Genomic DNA, 20,780 nt, shown 5'->3' with positions numbered 1-20,780 from the left:
TTTCCAATTGGTTAGATCTGTCTTTATTTGTGGGGAAAGTGTTTTATAGTTTTGCTCATATAGTTCCTGACTTTTCCTTGGCAGATAGATTCCCAAATATTTTATATTATCAATAGTTACTTTAAATGGAATTTCTCTTTGTAGCTCTAACTGTTGGATTTTGTTAGTGATATATAAGAATGCTAATGACTTATGTGGGGGTTTTTTGTATCCTGCAAGTTTCCTAAAGGTGTGGATTATTTTTAATAGCTTTTTAGTAGAATCTCTGTGGTTCCCTAAGTATACCATCATATCATCAGCTAAGAGTGATAATTTGGTTTCTTCATTACCTACTCTAATTCCTTTAATCTCTTTCTCAACTCTTATTGTTGAAGCAAGCATATAGTGGGCAACCTTGTTTCATTCCTGATCTTATTGGGAATGGTTCCAGTTTATCCCTATTACATATGATGCTTACTGAGGGTTATAAACAGATGCTACTAATTATTTTAAGGAAACATCAATTTATTCCTATACTCTCATGTTTTTAATAGGAATGGATGTTGGATTTTATCAAATCCTTTTTCTGCATCTGTTGAGATGATCATATGATTTTTTGTTAATTTTTGTTAATTTGGTTATTGATATGGTCAATTATACTAATAGTTTTCCTGATATTGAACCAGCCCTGCATTTGTGGCATAAATTCTACTTAATCATGGTGTATTATCCTGGGGATGATTTTCTGTAGTCTTTTTGCTAATATTTATTTAAGATTTTAGCATCAATATTCATTAGGGGGATTGGTCTCTAATTCTCTTCCTCTGTTTTCAAACTACTCGGTCTGGGTATCCTTACCATGTCTGTGTCATAAAAGGAATTTGGTAGGACTCCTACATTCCCTATTTTTTTCAAATAGTTTATATAGCATTGGAGTTAATTGTTCTTTAAATATTTGGTAGAATAACATGTAAATCCATCTGGTCCTGGAGATTTTTTCTTAGGGAATTGATTAATAGCTTGTTCTATTTCTTTTTCTAAAAAAAGAGATTAGTTGGAGATCAATTTTTTTGTTTAATTCTGTCTTTTTCTTTAGGAAAAAAAAATGGAATTCATCTGTTTCATTAAATGTCCATCTTCCCTGGAAGAAAATGCTCAGTTTAGCTGGGTAGTTTATTCTTGGCTGCATTCCAAGTTCTTTTGCCTTTCAGAATATCTGATTCCAGGCTCTTCAATCCCTTAATGTGGAAGCAGCTAGATCCTGAGTGATCCTTATTGTGGCTCATGGGTATTTCAATTGTTTTTTCTGGCTGCTTGTAATATTTTTCCCTTACTCTGATAGTTCTGGAATTTAGCCACAATATTCCTTGGAGTTTTTATATTAGGGTCTTTTTCAGAAGGTGTTTGACGAATTTTTTCAATACCTATTTTACCTTCTGATTCTATTACATTTGGGCAGTTTTCTTTGATTATTTTCTATAAAATAGTATCTAGGCTCTTTTTTTAATCATAATTTTCAGAAAGTCCAATAATCCTCAGCTTATCTCTCCTAGATCTATTTTCCAGGTCTGTTGTTTATCCAAGTAGATATTTAACATTTTTTCTAATTTTTCTTTTTTTTTGTTTTTGTTTTGCTTGACTGATTCTTGATGTCTCAACGAATCAATCATTTCTATTTTTCTGTTCTTTTTTTTAGTTCTGTTTTTAATGAGTTATTTTCTTCATTAGCTTTTTTTACTTCTTTTTGTGTATGTCCAATTGAGTTTTTAAATGGATTGTTTTGCTCTATAGATTTTTTTTCCATTTCACTAATTGTTTTTTAACTGAGTTATTATCTTTTTCCAATTCAGAAATCCTACTTTCCTGGGAGTTCTTTATCTTTTCCAATTCACAAATTATGTTTCCCTGGGAATCATTTACCTTTTCCAATTCACATTTCAGGAAGTTGTTTTCTTTTTCTACTTTATCAATTTTTTTCTTTTAATGAATTATATGCCTTTTCCATACTCTCTTGCAGAGCTCTTTTCTTTCCCCATTTTTCTTCTAATTGTCTTTTAAAATCTTTTATAATTTCTTCTAGGAGAGCCTTGTATGACGGGGATCAGGTTACACCCCCCTTTGGGGTTTTGTCTGGAGACTGTCTGCTATTAGTCTCCTTGGGGTTGAAAACCTGCTCTCTTTCTGTATAGAAGCTATCGATGGTTAGCATACGCTTGGCCTTTTTACTCATTTTTTAAAGCCCTTAGGGTCGCCTTCATGGCAAGAGGGTTACCAGCTTCCTCTGCAGAGCAGGGATAGCTCTATGGACAGTAGCTGTCCTGCAAACAGGCTGTTAAGAGTGGTCACTGCAGAAGTGCCCTGGGAAGAACCCCGCACCAGAAGTGTCTCTGCCCTAGAAAGTGCTGCCATGCTTCAGAAGTTCTATTGCCCTAGACAGAGCCCTCTTAGTGTGCAGAAGTATGACTGCCTCATGCAAAAGCCCTGTGCTGCAGAATGTGGTTGCACAGCTGTGCTGTGGGCTGTGCTGAGTCACTTCTGGTGTTGCATGGATGTAGCCAGATCCTATTAGATTCTGGTGTTTTTTGGAGTACACTCTGCCTTTGGCCTTTTGGTAACTTCTCTGCTGATCTACTGCTTTGCAACCAAAGCAGAGCAGCCCACCTGTGGTAGAGTCCTCCTTGCAAAATCTCCACCTAAATGGAGACTGCCTCCACCCTGGTCCACTCAGTGTACTATCCTCTAGCTCTGCCTCCCTGCCTGTTCTGGCCTGCTCCCACTGATCAGAACACCTTTTCTGGTGATCTTCCAAATTATCTTTGGCTGGTAATTTGTTGTACTCCCAGTATTTATGGATTTCACCAGTCAAGCACTACTTCTGAGGCTGAATTTGGTAATTAATAGTGATGGTATAAGAAGGGCTTAGAATGAAGCATGTGTCTTCTCTACCATCTTGGCTTAATTGGAGTGCTTTACCATTTCCTTTTTTAGCTCAATTTATAAATGAAAAAAGTAGGCAACCAGTATCAAGGAACTTGTCAAGGTCACACAACTAGTATCTGAGGCTACATTCGAACTAAAAAAGATGAGTTTTCCTGATTGCAGGCTAAAGCACTTTATCTACTGCATTACCTAGCTATTGAGTGGTACTGTGCCATTAATGGGCACATGAAGGAAAATAAGATTAGGGTGGGAGAGTGAGGGGCTAGAACTGAGGGAGGAAAAGAATATGATGAGATTGGTTTCAGATGTTAAACTTGATATATAAGTGGGGCATATAAGTGGAAACATTGAGCAAAAGTTAAAGACAAATTGGAAGAGATCTTCAGCATTATTTAATCTAATCTCCCATCAAAATGGAGGAATAGTCTTTTTACATCATCCTTAATCCAAATTCATCTTTTTCTGGAACAACATTCCAAGGACAATAACCTCACTACTTAATTAAGTAATACTTTCTTTTGATGGGTTTAGTTAATAATTCGTTCACTCCACCATTCAATCAATAAGAATTTATTAAGTACATATAATGACTGTGCTTTAGATATTCTCCTAGAGGGTAGGAATACCAAAAAATGAAATAGTCTCTTTCCTCAAGAAGCTTACTTTTGGTCATATCAGGGAGAATACAAAGGCTCAAACTTTTTCTTGTAAACAGAGGGCCCTTTTCCACATGGCAAGAATAATGACTTTGGGAACCATTTCTCTGAGGTTGTCCTGAACTTTCTGATCCTCAAATGCCTTAAACTGAGAATTGAAATGGTAGACAAAGAATCCCCATTGGTTACAAACTTATGAAAATTCTAAGATTATGTGCTAATTACAGTATTGTATGACCTTAATGAAGATCTGCAGCATGCAACCCTTATCATCATGGTCAACCAGGATCTTCAACACGTGATGTCTCTTCCCTCATTCTAACCTTGGCAGATCTAACCCCTCCCTACATAAAACTGCTTGGAGGAAGTAAAGGATATTTCCAGGAATTCCAAGACTTGGGTTCTGAATCAGGTGTGAATTTAGACTTCTACTGAAACACACAGGAAGCCAAAGTTGAGCTAAGTGTAGAATAACAGAAATATACTAGGATTAATTGAAAAGACTATTCTTTGTGAAAGTCTCCGTTGGCCTTGGATTTTTTTTTAAAAGCTAGTTGGAAAATCACTATTCAGGAATGGACAAGTTTTAGCTAAGGCCATAAGAATGAATCATTTTGAAAGAGGGAAAAAGACGAAATACCCTCTGTCTTCAACTCACCCATGTGTCTGTCTCCATGTATGACTAGAGAAAATATTGTAAACATTTGGAGAATAAAAAAATGTAGTATACCTAATTAGTGACAATAAGTGTCCCAAGAAAGACATAATGAAGACTAACTAGACAATCTGAAAAAGACCATATTTCTAAAGACTTTCTAGGGAACTGATCCAAAAGCTATATTATACCAGAAGGGAACTTTGTGAAAACCCAGAAAGAGGAAAAATCTTCAGGGGTTGAGACATCTTTTGCCACATATACTCTCTAAGCTCTAGCTCAGTTTTTTCCTGGATTTTGTCTGTAGTTGTGGAAGAGTATAGTTATGTTTTGGTAACATATTTTGGACCAGTTGTTTCTACTATACAATAAATACTTGTTTCTAAAAGCTAATTCAATGCAGTTGGCTAATTAATATCAACTGACAGTGTAGAACCAAGCAGCAAGGGATTATGAGTGAGAATATTAGAGATACCATCCTAATCCCTAATGACTACCTCCAAGAATGCGGAGGAAGGAAGAGAAAATATTGGGAAAATAGGCCCAAAGACTCCACTATGCTTTTATGAAGCAATTTTTTTTCATTTATCTTCAATACATTCTATTCTACTGTTTGAAATCTACAACTGCTGCATAGTATCTCTTCAAATATTCAAAGATAGCTATTGTATCTTTTCTAGGCTAAACAATTCCAATTTATCTAAGTATTTCACATCCATTTTTTTCACATCCTTACTATCTTGATCACTTATCATTGGACACAGACTAGTTTATTAATTTGACACCCAGAAGTGAATACAATACTCTAGATGTGATCTGAGCAGCACTGACCACAACATAAACAGGAAATGAGATTAATTTGACCTCCCATGTTCTTATCAAAGCCTTGGTGACTTTTTTTTTCTTTGAGTTATAATGCTTTTCTTGTTAAGTACTTGTGATCCATTTGTTTAATTCAGTGTAATATTTTGTAAGAAAAATTTTGATCTTGAAGCACCAAAGTTATTTCATAACTGATAATGCCAGGTCTATTTGTGGTATCAAAGGATCAAGGAATAGGATCAGTTAACACAATCAATTTGTAGATTAATGGTTCAGGAAATATTAAGATTTTCTAAGATGGTAAATGATGTTTTCAAATTCTTGGGAAACTCTGGAATTAAGAAAAAGCAACATCTCTCTCTCTCTCTCTCTCTCACACACACACACACACACACACACACACACACACACAATTAGAAATACCCAGGAGTTATTCGCTGAAGACTATACCTCAGAATCACTCTGCAAGAAAGTACAAGATAAATTAGAGAAATCAGTATAGATCCTATGGAGTGAGAAACCTGAAGAAGGTTAGTGCTACTATACACAAGTAAGGAAGTGACATAGAGGGAGATTTTTATTGGCATTATAGAATAGAACTGAAATCTGTCATCTAATTTGGCTGCACAAGTAATACAAAGTCTAAAGCTTTCCTCATAGAAAAGAAGAAAGTTGTAAACTAGATCAAAAAGTCTACTTTTTGAGGTATGGTATCTTTCACCCCTACTTCTCTTCCTCAGAGCCTGCAAGGGCTTTCAGGGAAGAGGGAACAGACAATATGATTGAAGAAGATACTAAATTAGAAACTAGCTACTCTACAGTTTCATACAAGGAGACCTATAAAGATTAGTACATGAAAGGAAATTAGAGCCAACTTAGAAAAAGAGAACTTAATATAGCCAGAGATGCTGCAAGTTGAAATATACACATTTGATAGAAACAAATGCAACCTTCAGAGCATTAAAGGTGGCACTGGGCAGTAGAATAACTGTGAATATGCGAATATGACTGTCATTGTGACAGAGGAAGAGAGTGGCACTCTATATCAACTAGGTTCACAAATATATACACTTTCTCTTAACTTGATATTTCACATTAGCATAACAATTGGTTATCCTTATATTTATATTGATAAGTAAACTCCTTTAATCTAGAAATTTAATAAATTCCAGGCAGTCTTTTGATTTGATGGGGGGAGGGGGAAATCATCTCCCTATATAAAATATCATTTCTGAAGTTGTAAACCATACTGATAATATCAGGGTTATTTTTTTTTGTTTTTTTTTTTTTGCTAAATTTCATTTCCTAAAATACATCCTGAGACCTGAAAATGTGTTAGGGACCCCAAGTGCATGTATTTTTTAAAAAGATAATTGGACTTCTCTGTTTTATAAATGGAAGTGGAAGGTATATTAATTTAAAAGTTAATTTCCAGTACAAATATTTAAGTTCCTACAAATAGGCTTAATAAAAAATAGTGGCAATACCCTGAGATTTTCCAAGTTTGTAATTAATTTGGTTTTCTCTGGAGTGAAAGGATGAGAAGTACATCTTATGATGGGAAAAACTGTTTTCCATTTAATAAGAAGCACATGTCCAGTACTCTGAAGAAAAACATTCATAATCTAAGAACTCCTGTTTTAAGAAAAAAAAATAAATACAGGTTAGATATACATCTAAAGATAAATAGGCTGATTCTAGAGTGCTAGTTCATGCAAAATGCAGAATCCCAACTACCTTTAAACATTACTTACAGATCAGTTCTCTACATAATTCTCATCCTCCAGACTAATTTTGATAAGTAATAAGAGATGCTGAAATTAAGACTCCTTATACAAACAAAAGGTTACCCCTAAAAAAGGTTGAATCTCTTAATGTAGCAATTTACATCAAATAATGTTGGGCAAATGATTTTTATGAGATAGTTCAGGCTAAAATCAAGTACTATATACCATTTATTTGGTATTGCATTTTCTTGGAACTGGCTTTCACAATATAAAACAAAATTGAGTTGACAGTCATGAAGAGTGGGACACAACTCACAAAGTTACTGAACAACAAGCCAGTAACAGAGAGGGTAAAAGAGCTGTCTTTTACATGCATTCAGACTAACTACTATATGAAAGTATATTTATTCCAACTAGAAACACTAAGAACTTTCAATTTCTTCAATTTCAGTGAGCCCAAGCACATTTAAGATAATTATTTTTTCTCCAGTGGGTCAAGGTTGTTATTTACATAAAATCATAGGTCAAAATTCTAATATAGAAGATATCTTAGAGGTCATCTACTTAAACTTTCTCCTTTTACATAAATGAGGAAATTCAAGCTCAGAAAGTTTAAGCAATTTGTTCAATGTCACAAGAAATAAAGATTAAAAGTCCAATACTGGGAATTAGCTCCAAATCCAGATTGTTTCAACTTCATCAGTGATATTCCAAAAGACACACACATACTAGATCACTAGATGATAATTTCTAAAATTAGGAAACAAAATTCACCATTTCCCTCTCTACCATCCATTAAATTCAATAAGAAAGTTTCAAAAATGTCCATATCCTTTGACCCAAAGATCCCATTACTAAGCAAACATTCCAACAGGGGAAAGATTGACTGAAAGAAAAGTTCCATATACAATAAAAGATAGCAGCACTTTATTTTTTTTTTATATTTTATTTTATTTAATAATAACTTTATATTGACAGAACCCATGCCAGGGTAATTTTTTACAACATTATCCCTTGCACTCGCTTCTGTTCCGATTTTTCCCCTCCCTCCCTCCACCCCCTCCCCTAGATGGCGAGCAGTCCTATATATGTTAAATATATAGTAGTATATCCTAGTATACAATATATCAGTATATCCTAGATACAATATATGTTTGCAGAACCAAACAGTTCTCTTGTTGCACAGGGAGAATTGGATTCAGAAGGTAAAAATAACCCGGGAAGAAAAACAAAAATGCAAATAGTTCACATTCGTTTCCCAGTGTTCTTTCTTTGGGTGTAGCTGCTTCTGTCCATCATTTATCAATTGCAACTCAGTTAGGTCTCTTTGTCAAAAAAATCCACTTCCATCAGAATACATCCTCATACAATATCGTTGTCGAAGTGTATAATGATCTTCTGGTTCTGCTCATTTCACTTAGCATCAGTTCATGTAAATCTCTCCAAGCCTCTCTGTATTCATCCTGTTGGTCATTTCTTACAGAACAATAATATTCCATAACATTCATATACCACAATTTACCCAGCCATTCTCCAATTGATGGGCATCCATTCAATTTCCAGTTTCTAGCCACTACAAACAGGGCTGCCACAAACATTTTGGCACATACAGGTCCCTTTCCCTTCTTTAGTATCTCTTTGGGATTGACAGTCATTTTCATATTGTTAGTTCTAGTTACTGAGATAAAAAATTGCGTTTTCTAATAGGCATTTAAATATATAGAGTTTTTTTTCTTTCTCAGATGAGTTAGAAGAAATAATTGAATAAGAAAGTCAAAGACATAAACTTAGAAAAAGCAAGACAAAAAAGTCTAATTTGTTCCAACTCTGACCTAGTTCCAAGAGACATTAAGGTTAAAGGCAGGAGAGTGTTATTTTTCCTTATCAAAATCTGAAGAAGTTAAAAAATAAAAAAATAAAAAAAGGTCTAAAGACTCTTTTGTGCCTTTTATCGTTGTTGTACATCTGTGTTTTTTATGTATTTAAGATTTTTGATATTTAAAGGATTTTAGTATTTCTTCTGTTTCCTTCCCAATACCATTTTTTTTTTTGGACACAAGAATCAATAGTTAGTTTGGTAATGAACTTTAACCTTTTACCCTTACCTAGCCCTTACCCTTAACTCTTCCTTATTTGATTCAATATACATTTATTGAGGTATAATATACTACTCATAAACTTTATTTTTTTTCTGTTTCAAACTTCTTCTTTCCTTTTTTTTTTTTTTAATAAATTTTATTTTATTTAATAATAACTTCGCATTGACAGAATCCATGCCAGGATAATTTCTACACGACATTATCCCTTGCAATCACTTATGTTTCGTTTTTTCCCCTCCCTCCCTCCCCCTCCCCCCCCCAGGATGGCAAGCAGTCCTATATATGCTAAACATGTTGCAGTATATCCTAGATACAATACATATTTGCAGAACCGAACAGTTCTCTTGTTGCACAGGGAGAATTGGATTCAGAAGGTAAAAATAACTCGGGAAGAAAATCAAAAATGCAAATAGTTCACATTCATTTCCCAGTATTCCTTCTTTGGGTGTAGCTGTTTCTGTCCATCATTTCTCCAATGAAACTCAGTTAAGTCTCTTTGTCAGAGAAATCCACTTCCATCAGAATACATCCTCATACAATATCGTTGTCGAAGTGTATAATGATCTCCTGGTTCTGCTCATCTCACTTAGCATCAGTCCATGTAGGTCTCTCCAAGCCTCTCTGTATTCATCCTGCTGGTCATTCCTTACAGAGCAATAATATTCCATAACATTCATATACCACAATTTACCCAGCCATTCTCCAATTGATGGGCATCCATTCATTTTCCAGTTTCTAGCCACTACAAACAGGGCTGCTACAAACATTTTGGCACATACAGGTCCCCTTCCCTTTTTTAGTATCTCTTTGGGGTATAAGCCCAATAGAAACACTGCTGGATCAAAGGGTATGCACAGTTTGATAACTTTTTGGGCATAATTCCAGATCGCTCTCCAGAATGGCTGGATTCGTTCACAACTCCACCAACAATGCATCAATGTCCCCGTTTTCCCGCATCCCCTCCAACATTCATCATTATTTTTTCCTGTCATCTTAGCCAATCTGACAGGTGTGTAGTGATATCTCAGAGTTGTCTTAATTTGCATTTCTCTGATCAATAGTGATTTGGAACACTCTTTCATGTGAGTGGTAATAGTTTCAATTTCTTCATCTGAAAATTGTCTGTTCATATCCTTTGACCATTTATCAATTGGAGAATGGCTTGATTTTTTATAAATTTGAGTCAGTTCTCTATATATTTTGGAAATGAGGCCTTTATCAGAACCTTTAATTGTAAAGATGTTTTCCCAGTTTGTTACTTCCCTACTAATCTTGTTTGCATTCGTTCTGTTTGTACAAAGGCTTTTTAATTTGATATAATCAAAATTTTCTATTTTGTGATTGGTAATGGTCTCTAGTTCATCTTTGGTCACAAATTTCTTTCTCCTCCACAAGTCTGAGAGATAAACTATCCTATGTTCCTCTAATTTATTTATAATCTCGTTCTTTATGCCTAGGTCATGGACCCATTTTGATCTTATCTTGGTATGTGGTGTTAAGTGTGGGTCCTTGCCTAATTTCTGCCATACTAATTTCCAGTTATCCCAGCAGTTTTTATCAAATAATGAAATCTTATCCCAAAATTTAGAATCTTTGGGTTTGTCAAACACTAGATTGCTATAGTTGACTATTCTGTCTTGTGAACCTAACCTTTTCCACTGATCAATTAATCTATTTCTAAGCCAATACCAGATGGTTTTGGTGACTGCTGCTTTATAATATAATTTTAGATCAGGTACAGCTAGACCACCTTCATTTGATTTTTTTTTCATTAATTCCCTTGAGATTCTCGACTTTTTATTGTTCCATATGAATTTTGTTGTTACTTTTTCTAAATCATTAAAATATTTTCTTGGAAGTCTGATTGGTATAGCACTAAATAAATAGATTAGTTTAGGGAGTATTGTCATCTTTATTATATTTGCTCGGCCTATCCAAGAGCACTTAATATTTTTCCAATTATTTAAGTCTGACTTTATTTGTGTGAAAACTTTTTTGTAATTTTGCTCATATAATTCCTGACTTTCCTTTGGTAGGTAGATTCCCAAATATTTTATGCTATCAACAGTTATTTTGAATGGAATTTCTCTTTGTATCTCTTGCTCTTGGATTTTGTTGGTGGTGTATAAGAATGCTGAGGATTTATGGGGATTTATTTTGTATCCTGCTACTTTGCTAAAATTATGAATTATTTCTAATAGCTTTTTAGTAGAATCTCTGGGGTTTTCTAGGTATACCATCATATCATCTGCAAAGAGTGATAATTTGGTTTCCTCATTGCCTACTCTAATTCCTTTAATCTCTTTCTCGACTCTTATTGCAGAGGCCAGTGTTTCTAATACAATATTGAATAATAATGGTGATAGTGGGCAACCTTGCTTCACTCCAGATCTTACCGGGAAAGGTTCCAGTTTTTCCCCATTGCATATGATGCTTACTGAAGGTTTAAAATATATGCTCCTAACTATTTTAAGGAAAAGTCCTTTTATTCCTATGCTCTCAAGTGTTTTTATTAGGAATGGCTGTTGGATTTTATCAAATGCTTTTTCTGCATCTATTGAAATGATCATATGGTTTTTGTTTGGTTGGTTGTTGATATAGTCAATTATGTTAATAGTTTTCCTAATATTGAACCAGCCCTGCATTCCTGGTATAAATCCTACTTGGTCATAGTGTATTATCCTGGGGATGATTTTCTGTAATCTTTTTGCTAATATTTTATTTAAGATTTTAGCATCAATATTCATTAGGGAGATTGGTCTATAATTTTCTTTCTCTGTTTTCGGCCTACCTGGTTTAGGTATCAGTACCATATCTGTGTCATAAAAGGAGTTTGGTAGGACTCCTTCAATCCCTACTTCTTCAAATAGTTTATTTAGCATTGGAGTTAATTGATCTTTAGATGTTTGATAGAATTCAGATGTAAATCCATCTGGTCCTGGGGTTTTTTTCTTAGGGAGTTGATTGATAGTTTGTTCTATTTCTTTTTCTGAGATAGGAGTGTTTAGGATATTTACTTCTTCCTCTGTTAGTTTAGGTAAGCTATATTTTTGGAGGTATTCTTCTATTTCATTTAAGTTGTCGAATTTATTGGCGTAAAGTTGGGCAAAGTAACTCCTAATTATTGCTCTAATTTCCTCTTCGTTAGTGGTGAGTTCTCCCTTTTCATTTTTAAGACTAACAATTTGATTTTCCTCTTTCCTTTTTTTAATCAGATTTACTAAGGGTTTGTCTATTTTGTTGGTTTTTTCATAGAACCAACTCTTAGTTTTATTAATCAATTCAATAGTTTTTTTACTTTCAATTTTATTGATCTCTCCTTTTATTTTTTGAATTTCAAGTTTAGTGTTTGATTGGGGGTTTTTAATTTGTTCCTTTTCTAGCATTTTTAGTTGCAAGCCCAATTCATTGACCTTCTCTTTCTCTATTTTATACAAATAGGCCTCTAGAGATATGAGATTTCCCCTTATTACCGCTTTGGCTGCATCCCATACATTTTGGTATGATGTCTCATTATTGTCATTTTCTTGGATGAAGTTATTAATTATGTCTATAATTTGCTGTTTCACCCAATCATTCTTTAGTATGAGATTATTTAGTTTCCAATTATTTTTTGGTCTACTTTCCTGTGGCTTTTTATTGAATGTAATTTTCAATGCATCATGGTCTGAAAAGGATGCATTCACTATTTCTGCCTTACTGCATTTGAGTTTGAGGTTTTTATGTCCTAATATATGATCAATTTTTGTATAAGTTCCATGAACTGCTGAAAAGAAGGTGTACTCCTTTCTGTCCCCATTACATTTTCTCCAGAGATCTATCATATCTAATTTTTCTAGTATTCTATTTATCTCTTTGACTTCTTTCTTATTTATTTTGTGGTTTGATTTATCTAATTCTGAGAGTGCAAGGTTGAGATCTCCCACTATTATAGTTTTACTGTCTATTTCTTTTTGCTGCTCTCTTAATTTCTCTTTTAAGAATTTAGATGCTACACTACTTGGTGCATATATATTTAATATAGATACTTCTTCATTATTCATTCTACCCTTTAGCCAGATATAGTGCCCTTCCTTATCTCTTTTGATTAGATCAATTTTTGCTTTAGCTTGATCTGAGATCAGGATGGCTACCCCTGCTTTTTTGGCTTCACCTGAAGCATAGTAGATTTTGCTCCAACCTTTTACCTTTAACCTGCATGTATCACCCCGCTTCAGGTGTGTTTCCTGTATACAACATATTGTAGGATTCTGGCTTTTGATCCATTCTGCTAACCGCTTCCTCGTTATAGAGGAGTTTACCCCGTTCACATTTATGGTTAAAATGACCAATTCTGTATTACTTGCCATCTTGTTAACCCCGGTTTATGCTTTTCTCCCTTCTTACTCCCTTACCCCCTCCCTTACCCCCCTTCCCAGTATTAAGCTTGTGAGCTCCCCTTGCTTCTCACAGCCCTCCCTTTTTCAGTATTCCTCCCCCCCCCTTAGAGTCCCCCCCCCCAACTTGCCCCTTTCCCTCCCAGTTACCGTATTCCCTTCCACTTGGCTTATTCCTTCCTTTTTCACTTTTCCCTTCTCACTTTTCAATGAGGTGGGAGAAGTTTCACCATAGATTGAATATGTCTAAAATTTTTCTCTTAATGCCAATTCTGAAGGCAGTAAGATACCCACTATATTCATCCCCCTCCATTCTTTCTCTCAGATATACTAGGTTTTCTTTGCCTCTTCATGAAATGTAGTACCCCCACTTTCCCTTTTTTCTAGTACAATGTCCTTTCCACAACTAGTTTCTAGAACAAGGTATACATGTATTCTTTATACATCTTTACAGCCGAAATATAGTTCCCAAGATTAATCTTTACCTTTTTAGATTTCTCTTGAGTTCTGTGCTTGTAGATCGAATTTTTTGTTAAGTTCTGGCTTTTTCATCAGAAATAGATGAAGTTCGCTTATTTCGTTGAATGTCCATCTTCTTCCCTGGAAAAAGATGCTCAATCTCGCTGGGTAAGTTATTTTTGGTTGCATACCAAGTTCCTTAGCCTTTCGGAATATCATATTCCAGGCCCTTCGATCCTTTAATGTGGATGCTGCCAGATCCTGGGTGATCCTTATTGTGGCTCCTTGATACTTGAATTGGGTTTTTCTAGCCGCTTGCAGTATTTTTTCCTTTGCCTGAGGGTTCTGGCATTTGGCCACTATATTCCTTGGTGTTTTGATTTTAGGATCCCTTTCAGTAGGGGATCGATGAATTCTTTCAATGTCTATTTTACCTTCTGTTTCTATGACTTCTGGGCAGTTCTCTTTGATAATTTCCTGGAAGATAGTGTCCAGGCTTTTTTTTTCATCATACTTTTCTGGAAGTCCGATGATTCTCAGGTTGTCTCTCCTGGATCTGTTGTCCAGGTCTGTTGTCTTCCCCAGAAGGTATTTCACATTTTTCTCCATTGTTTGATTTTTTTGGATTTGCTTGACTGATTCTTCTTGTCTCCTCGAGTCATTCAATTCCAATTGTTCGACCCTGATTTTCAGTGAGGTATTTTCTTCACTCACTTTTTTAAGATCTTTTTCTAATTGTCCAATTGAGTTCTTTTGTTCTGTGGAATTTTTTTCCATTTCGCCAATTTTGTTTTCCAGTTCACCAATCCTATTTTTCAAGGATTTGGTTTCTTTATCCACTCTCTCTTTAACTGACTTCTCCAGGCTCTTTTGCCAAGCCTCCCTCTCCTTTTGCAGAGCCTCCCTCTCCTTTTCCCATTTTTCTTCTAGCTCCCTTGTGAGAGCCTTTTTAATTTCCTCCATGAGATTCATCTGTGCTGAGGGACATAAGGTCTCCTCCTTCGGGGATTCACCTGGGGACTGTTTGTTTTTAGTCTCCTCAGGGTTTGGAGTCTGCTCTTTATCTGTATAAAAGCTGTCCAGGGTTAAATTCTTTTTCAGTTTCTTGCTCATTCTGTCTATTTATCAAAGACAAACTATCAAAGAAACAGAAGGAAAAAAACCCCTTGAATGGAGGCTGCTTTCTTTGGGGGAGGGGCAGGGTATTCGTGAGGCACGGGTCCTACTGTGCTATGGCGCCTGCGCGCTGAGATCCGAGCGCTCTGAGATCCGAGCGGGCTAAGACACTGTGGGGGAGGGGTGGCCAGGTCCCGAGAGACTCCAGCTGTTTGGGGTTGTATTCTTCACCCCCGGTGTTTTTAGCTTCTCTGCTGGGCTGCTGACTTGCTCCTGTAGCAAAGCTCTCCCCACAGAGATGGCTGCGATCGCGCCCTACCCCCTCTCCGCTCTACCCGGTTCTGAGCTGCTATCTGTGCTCTGGTTGCAGCTGCTGCCCGCAGACTGCTTCCAAATACCGTCCCCGCCCTCGCGCAAAAACAGACCTTTCTTGACGAGTCTCAAGGATGGTTTCTCTTGGTAAGTAATTGTATGGTTTTTTTTCAGTCGAGCATTAATTCAGAGGCATGAAATGAAATGAATAGTGAGAGAAAAACACGGAGGTTACACAGAAGTGTATTTCCTCTCCGCCATCTTGGCCGGAAGTCTGATAGCAGCACTTTAAAAAAATATTAAATAACTAGAAACAAAGTACGTAATTATTGTTTGAGGAATGGTTAAACATATTATAGTGCACAAAGTAATAAAATATCACTTTTAATCTCACCACTATACTGCTAATTTGAGCCTTGACTGACACCATTTCACTAGGCTTCCTTTCTTTGCTGGAGATCTAGAATGTAAAGTAGCAAATATAGCTCAATAATTTCCTTTATATTGAGCAATGCCTGGACTTTTCAGGCTCACTCTATATTGCATCTACTGCTCTGTCTGGTTTCAACTCTAAGGAAGAAGATGTTCCCACATTGTATACAGCCCTGGTTTCTCTACCATCATCACCCTTCCCTCCCACTTACCCAACTCCTTTCCTATGCTATCTCACTCTGATTAGATTATAAGCTCTTTGAGGCCAGGGAGAGTCTTTCTTTTTTATTAATTATATTCCCAGACCTTAGGCACAATACCTGGTACCCAGTTGTTGCTTAATTAATATTTATTATATTGGACTGAATTACTTTCATGAAAATGAAGGCTATACATATGAAAAGTATAAGGAAACAAAAAATACAGACAAAATCCAATAGTTTGGAACATTCAGTGAAAAATCTATATTAAAAAAACTACTTATTCTGAGAAATAAAATAGTTCAGATGGAAATCAAAAATATAGGGATTAAAGAACAAATAAATAAAATAATTTTTTACAAAGAACAACTAGAAGAAAAAAATCAAGCTGAAAGTAACAGAGGATAGAGATCAGAGTAAAAATCTGAAAATTATTGATCTCCAATTAAAAAGATAATAAAACAAAGTACATGAATAAGATTTCAGGGAAAAAATGAAAAATTCCCAGAAGTTAAAAATAGAGGGGAAAGTACAGTTTGATAGAATCCATACAATGTTGATATTATGAAGTTGTTTTTTAGTTGTTTGACTCTTCAAGACCTAATTTGGGGTTTTCTTGGCAAAGAAACTGGAATTATTTGCCATTTCCTTCTCCAGCTCATTTTCAAATCAGGAATTAAGGCAAACAGGGTTAAGTGACTTGCCCAGATTCACACTACTAGTAAGTGTCTGAGGCCACATTTGAACTAAAAAAAAAGTGAGTTTTCCTAATTCCAGGTCTGGGCTTCTATATACTATGTCACCTACTTGCCCCAACATGGATGTAGATGAACCTCAAATTTACTTCTCCTAGAAATATAATAAACAATTTTGGAACTTCAGTGACAAAGATATGTTACCCAATTAATTATCTCTTTGTATATTTTGTGTATTGATTTGTGCACATATATGTTCTTTTTACTCAATAAGATGTAAAATCCTTGATGGGAAATTATTTTATTTTTGTCTTTGCATTGATCGCATCCCATACAGTTCCAGACACACAGTAATACTTTAAATTTTGTTGTCATTGTTATTGTTGAACTGAATTGAATTGAAAGGACCACAAATATTTTTGGGTTTTGTTGTAAGTTGTATTGGGGAAAAGAAGAATATAACAGAAGAACTGGGACTATTGCAGATGGTACATGCCCCAATTATAATTAAGTACAAATAGAAGGCAAAAATTTTCAAATGTTCTATCTTTTTTACCAAGAAGCACCTTGCTACTAAAATGTACAGTACAAAAATATTCAATAGAGATATGTTTCTGAGATGAGAAGAAGCAACTAGCCTAAAGAAAGTTTGGGAGGACATGATAGTTGTCTTCACATATATGAAGGTCTAAGAAATAAGTCTTTTTCTGCCTGATTCTGGGTGAGAAGAAGAAATGAAAGTCCAACCAATACTGAAAAGAAGTAAATGAAGTTTTGGGATAAGGAGATAACTCTCCAAATTTCAAATTTCTAAAATAAAAATGGACTGTTCCAGGAAGTAGTAGTTTTGGTCTTTCTTAAAGTCTCAAAGAAAAGTCACCATGCCTACTTGTCATATATATTGTGTTGAGTATTATTGTTCCCTTCAAACTAAGATTCTTGGCTTTATGATCTGTTATAGAACATTCCTCCCTTTTTTTAAAAGAAGACTTCAGTCTATTTACTTTCAGAGTTATAAATATAAATTTTCATTTTTCTTTTACACTATCTATAAAGTTTTCTTTTTTCCTTTTTTTTGTCAGCACAAAAGGAATAGCCCAATTTGTTTCTTTAGTATTAATCCAGTTATAGATTCTGTATATATAATAGACAGAAACCTGCATTCTCTATTACCTACACAAAATGCCCATCTGAAAATTCTTCTTTTATAGAAATATTCTTTTCAAAGTTTTTTTTTTCCACACATCTTGTTCCTTTTGAATAAGTTATATACAGTCACATTACAGAAACGGGTATCATTCCAATAATTTTTAGTGAAACCTATGAAGTCAAATGGGCTTCCTTGCTTTAGTATATTTTAAAAGCCTTATTTGTTAGTCATATTTGTGTATTTGAAAATAGACATATAAAAAGGTAAGTTTTACTGCTTACTTTTTTTGTAGGAAAATTCTACTGATATATTTCTTCCTATTTTATAACTACTTTGTATGTATAAACACATTAGCAAATTTCTGTCTCTTCCTTCTTTTTCCATTTGAAGTCCTCTCGATTAGATTTGCAAGACTACAGATAAATGTGTTATTATGAGACCTTCGTAGGTATACTTCATGCCAGGCCAGGAATCCATCAGTTCTATGTTTTAAACTGTCATCTAGAAAGCAAAATCCACCAATGCTCTGAATGTACCTAAAACATAGGCATATATAAAGATTTAAAGATAAAGTCTTAAATAAAATTTAATATACTGAAAAAATAAGGCATGCATAATCACAGTTTTGAATAAAAGAAAAATCAAAATAGATTATCTTCAAGAAAGATATTAAAAGATTCCATAGACAATTTCTTGTTGAGTCATTTTTTCAGTCACATCTGACCCTCCATTTCTCCATTTGGAATTTCTTTGACAGAAATAATTTGCCATTTCCTTCTATAGCTCATTTTAAAGATGTGCAACATAAAGTAAATGGGTAAACAATATGCTGAGGATCATACAACTAATAAGTGTCTGAAGCTGGATTTGAACTTAAGATTATGAATCTTTCTAGTGCCAAACTCAGTGTTCTATCCACTGCATCATCTATATGTTTATGTATAATATATATGCCAAAATGACATAACAACTTACATACTTAAAGGAAATATTTACTGAAATACATTTTCCCTCTCAGAGCTTGATGTCAATGATGGATAAACAAATTAAAGTTTTAAAAATAATTTTGATAAAACTATTATTTGACAAATAATAAAGATCATAGTCTTAGGTGGTTTACTATTTTTTTCAAAATATTCACAATATTTCTACCACAATCTACCATACTCTAAGGTATAAGAACCTTAGAACTATCTACATAAATGATGAAATCTTATATTTGCCTTAAAGACCATAAATTCAATGAAACCAGTTTAAGAGGCAAAATACTTTACTATTCTAAAAAAGAGTTAGTTTCACTCATCTACTTTCAATTCAAGATGGAACTATCAACTAAAGACATAGGCAGTTAAACCATCAGTAGTATTCAATTTAGTTCTGGAACTGGTGGATGATAAACAATAGACAAAGGAAAGTCAACCATCTAGCCCAAAATAATCATATTTTAAATATATATATATATATATATATATATGTATATATATATATATATATATATATATATATGTCTACATCAAAAAAAAAATTGAATGGAAATATGACATGAAAGAACTATGTGTCAGCAAAAATGCATGTAAAAATTTTAATCAATGAAAAGATCCTGGATGTATTTCCATTTAGAGAGCTATGACTTAAAGCATAATGCATTTCATGGTCTAGAATGTCCTTCTACTAGGCAATATAAATTGTTTCTAGAAGAAATGAAAAGGCTATTTTGTGGCATTTATCATAGTCATATTCTTTTGATATGTTCCTGATCTCACCAAGAGTAAATTGAAGAGCATTATCATGCTCAAGATCTAAAGTTCACTACCATTATGAAAGTTACTTTTCTTTAGAGTTGTTAATTTATAACATACATACAATGAAACACACATAATCTTTTGGTCATGAAGAAATTACCATTATCTGATGCTATATGAAGACCCAAAAGAAACACATTTCCTAACTCATAATAGCAAAATTTAGTTCAAAGAGGAACATAATAATCTCAGAGATAGAACCAAAGGCACTGGCACCATGCCCCTGTTAGTGAAGAAGATTTGGTTTATCTCATCTATAGAAATTTATTGAGACAACCCCATGACACGTTTTACATTTCTTGGATTAAAAAACTCACACTTCTATACACAGTCCGGCTTAAAAAAATTATATTTTAAAACCAGCTTAAAGAATAGATTTGACCATGTCACTTTTCATAAAATAACCCAGTACCTTCTTTTCACTTCTAGAGACAAATACAAGATCCTCTGTTTGGCATTTAAATTCCTTAAAAATCTAGCCCCCTCCTACCTTACCAGTCTTCTTACACCTTACTTTATGTGTAAAGTACTTTTCAATCCACTAGCACTGACCTCCTCAGGTAACAGACGTGCAGTCTAATATTGAACCTGTTTCCAAAGTCTTTCTAATTGATTAGGATAAGAAATATCAGCCATTTCCTCCTGATATAATCTCTGATAGCCCTAGATTATATCTGTGATATTCATTCTTTGTTTTCAGAAATTTTTCTTTTTAATCAAGTAAGGTTCAATTTGCACGTTTTCCTCTCCCGATCCTCCTCTGCCCCAAATGAGGACATAGAGTCAGCTAGTGAAAAAAATTTATGTAGAATTAGGTGAATTTTTGTGGTTTTCCTTTTGTTTGAATTGGTATATTTTGAAGCTACATGCTAGAGATCATCAATACTAGGTAATAATGCCCTGGAGATTCATATTGGAGTCATTGGTAAGCATAAAGTGGTATTTCAAGACAGATTTCACACAATATCTAATCACTGGAAACATCATAGTGATCACAAACTATTCCATAGATCAGAATTCTTGGGTTTTGACCCATACATATACACATGATATGTAGTATAGGTATGTAAATGACTTACCTCTATACATTTATAGTTTTTATATAGTTGTAAAGTTTTTATATATATAAATATATAAAACTGATTTTCAATATAATTGATTTCATTGACAACACATTTAAAATACTATTTTGAGAAGGCAGCTCTGGTTTTTAGCAGGTAGCCTGAGAGATCCAAGATATAACAAAAGGCCAGATGCCATAGATAATTGTTGACTAACATCCTAAAGAAAAATGTATACTTGCCACATAAATAGTGGATTTTATTTAGCTTTTACTAAAAAGCATTAACTTTAAAAACTA

This window comes from Antechinus flavipes, chromosome 2, assembly GCF_016432865.1.
Source record: "Antechinus flavipes isolate AdamAnt ecotype Samford, QLD, Australia chromosome 2, AdamAnt_v2, whole genome shotgun sequence".
Lineage (NCBI taxonomy): Eukaryota > Metazoa > Chordata > Mammalia > Dasyuromorphia > Dasyuridae > Antechinus > Antechinus flavipes.
The sequence above is the reverse complement of the archived record's forward strand: the minus strand, read 5'-3'. Positions refer to the sequence as shown.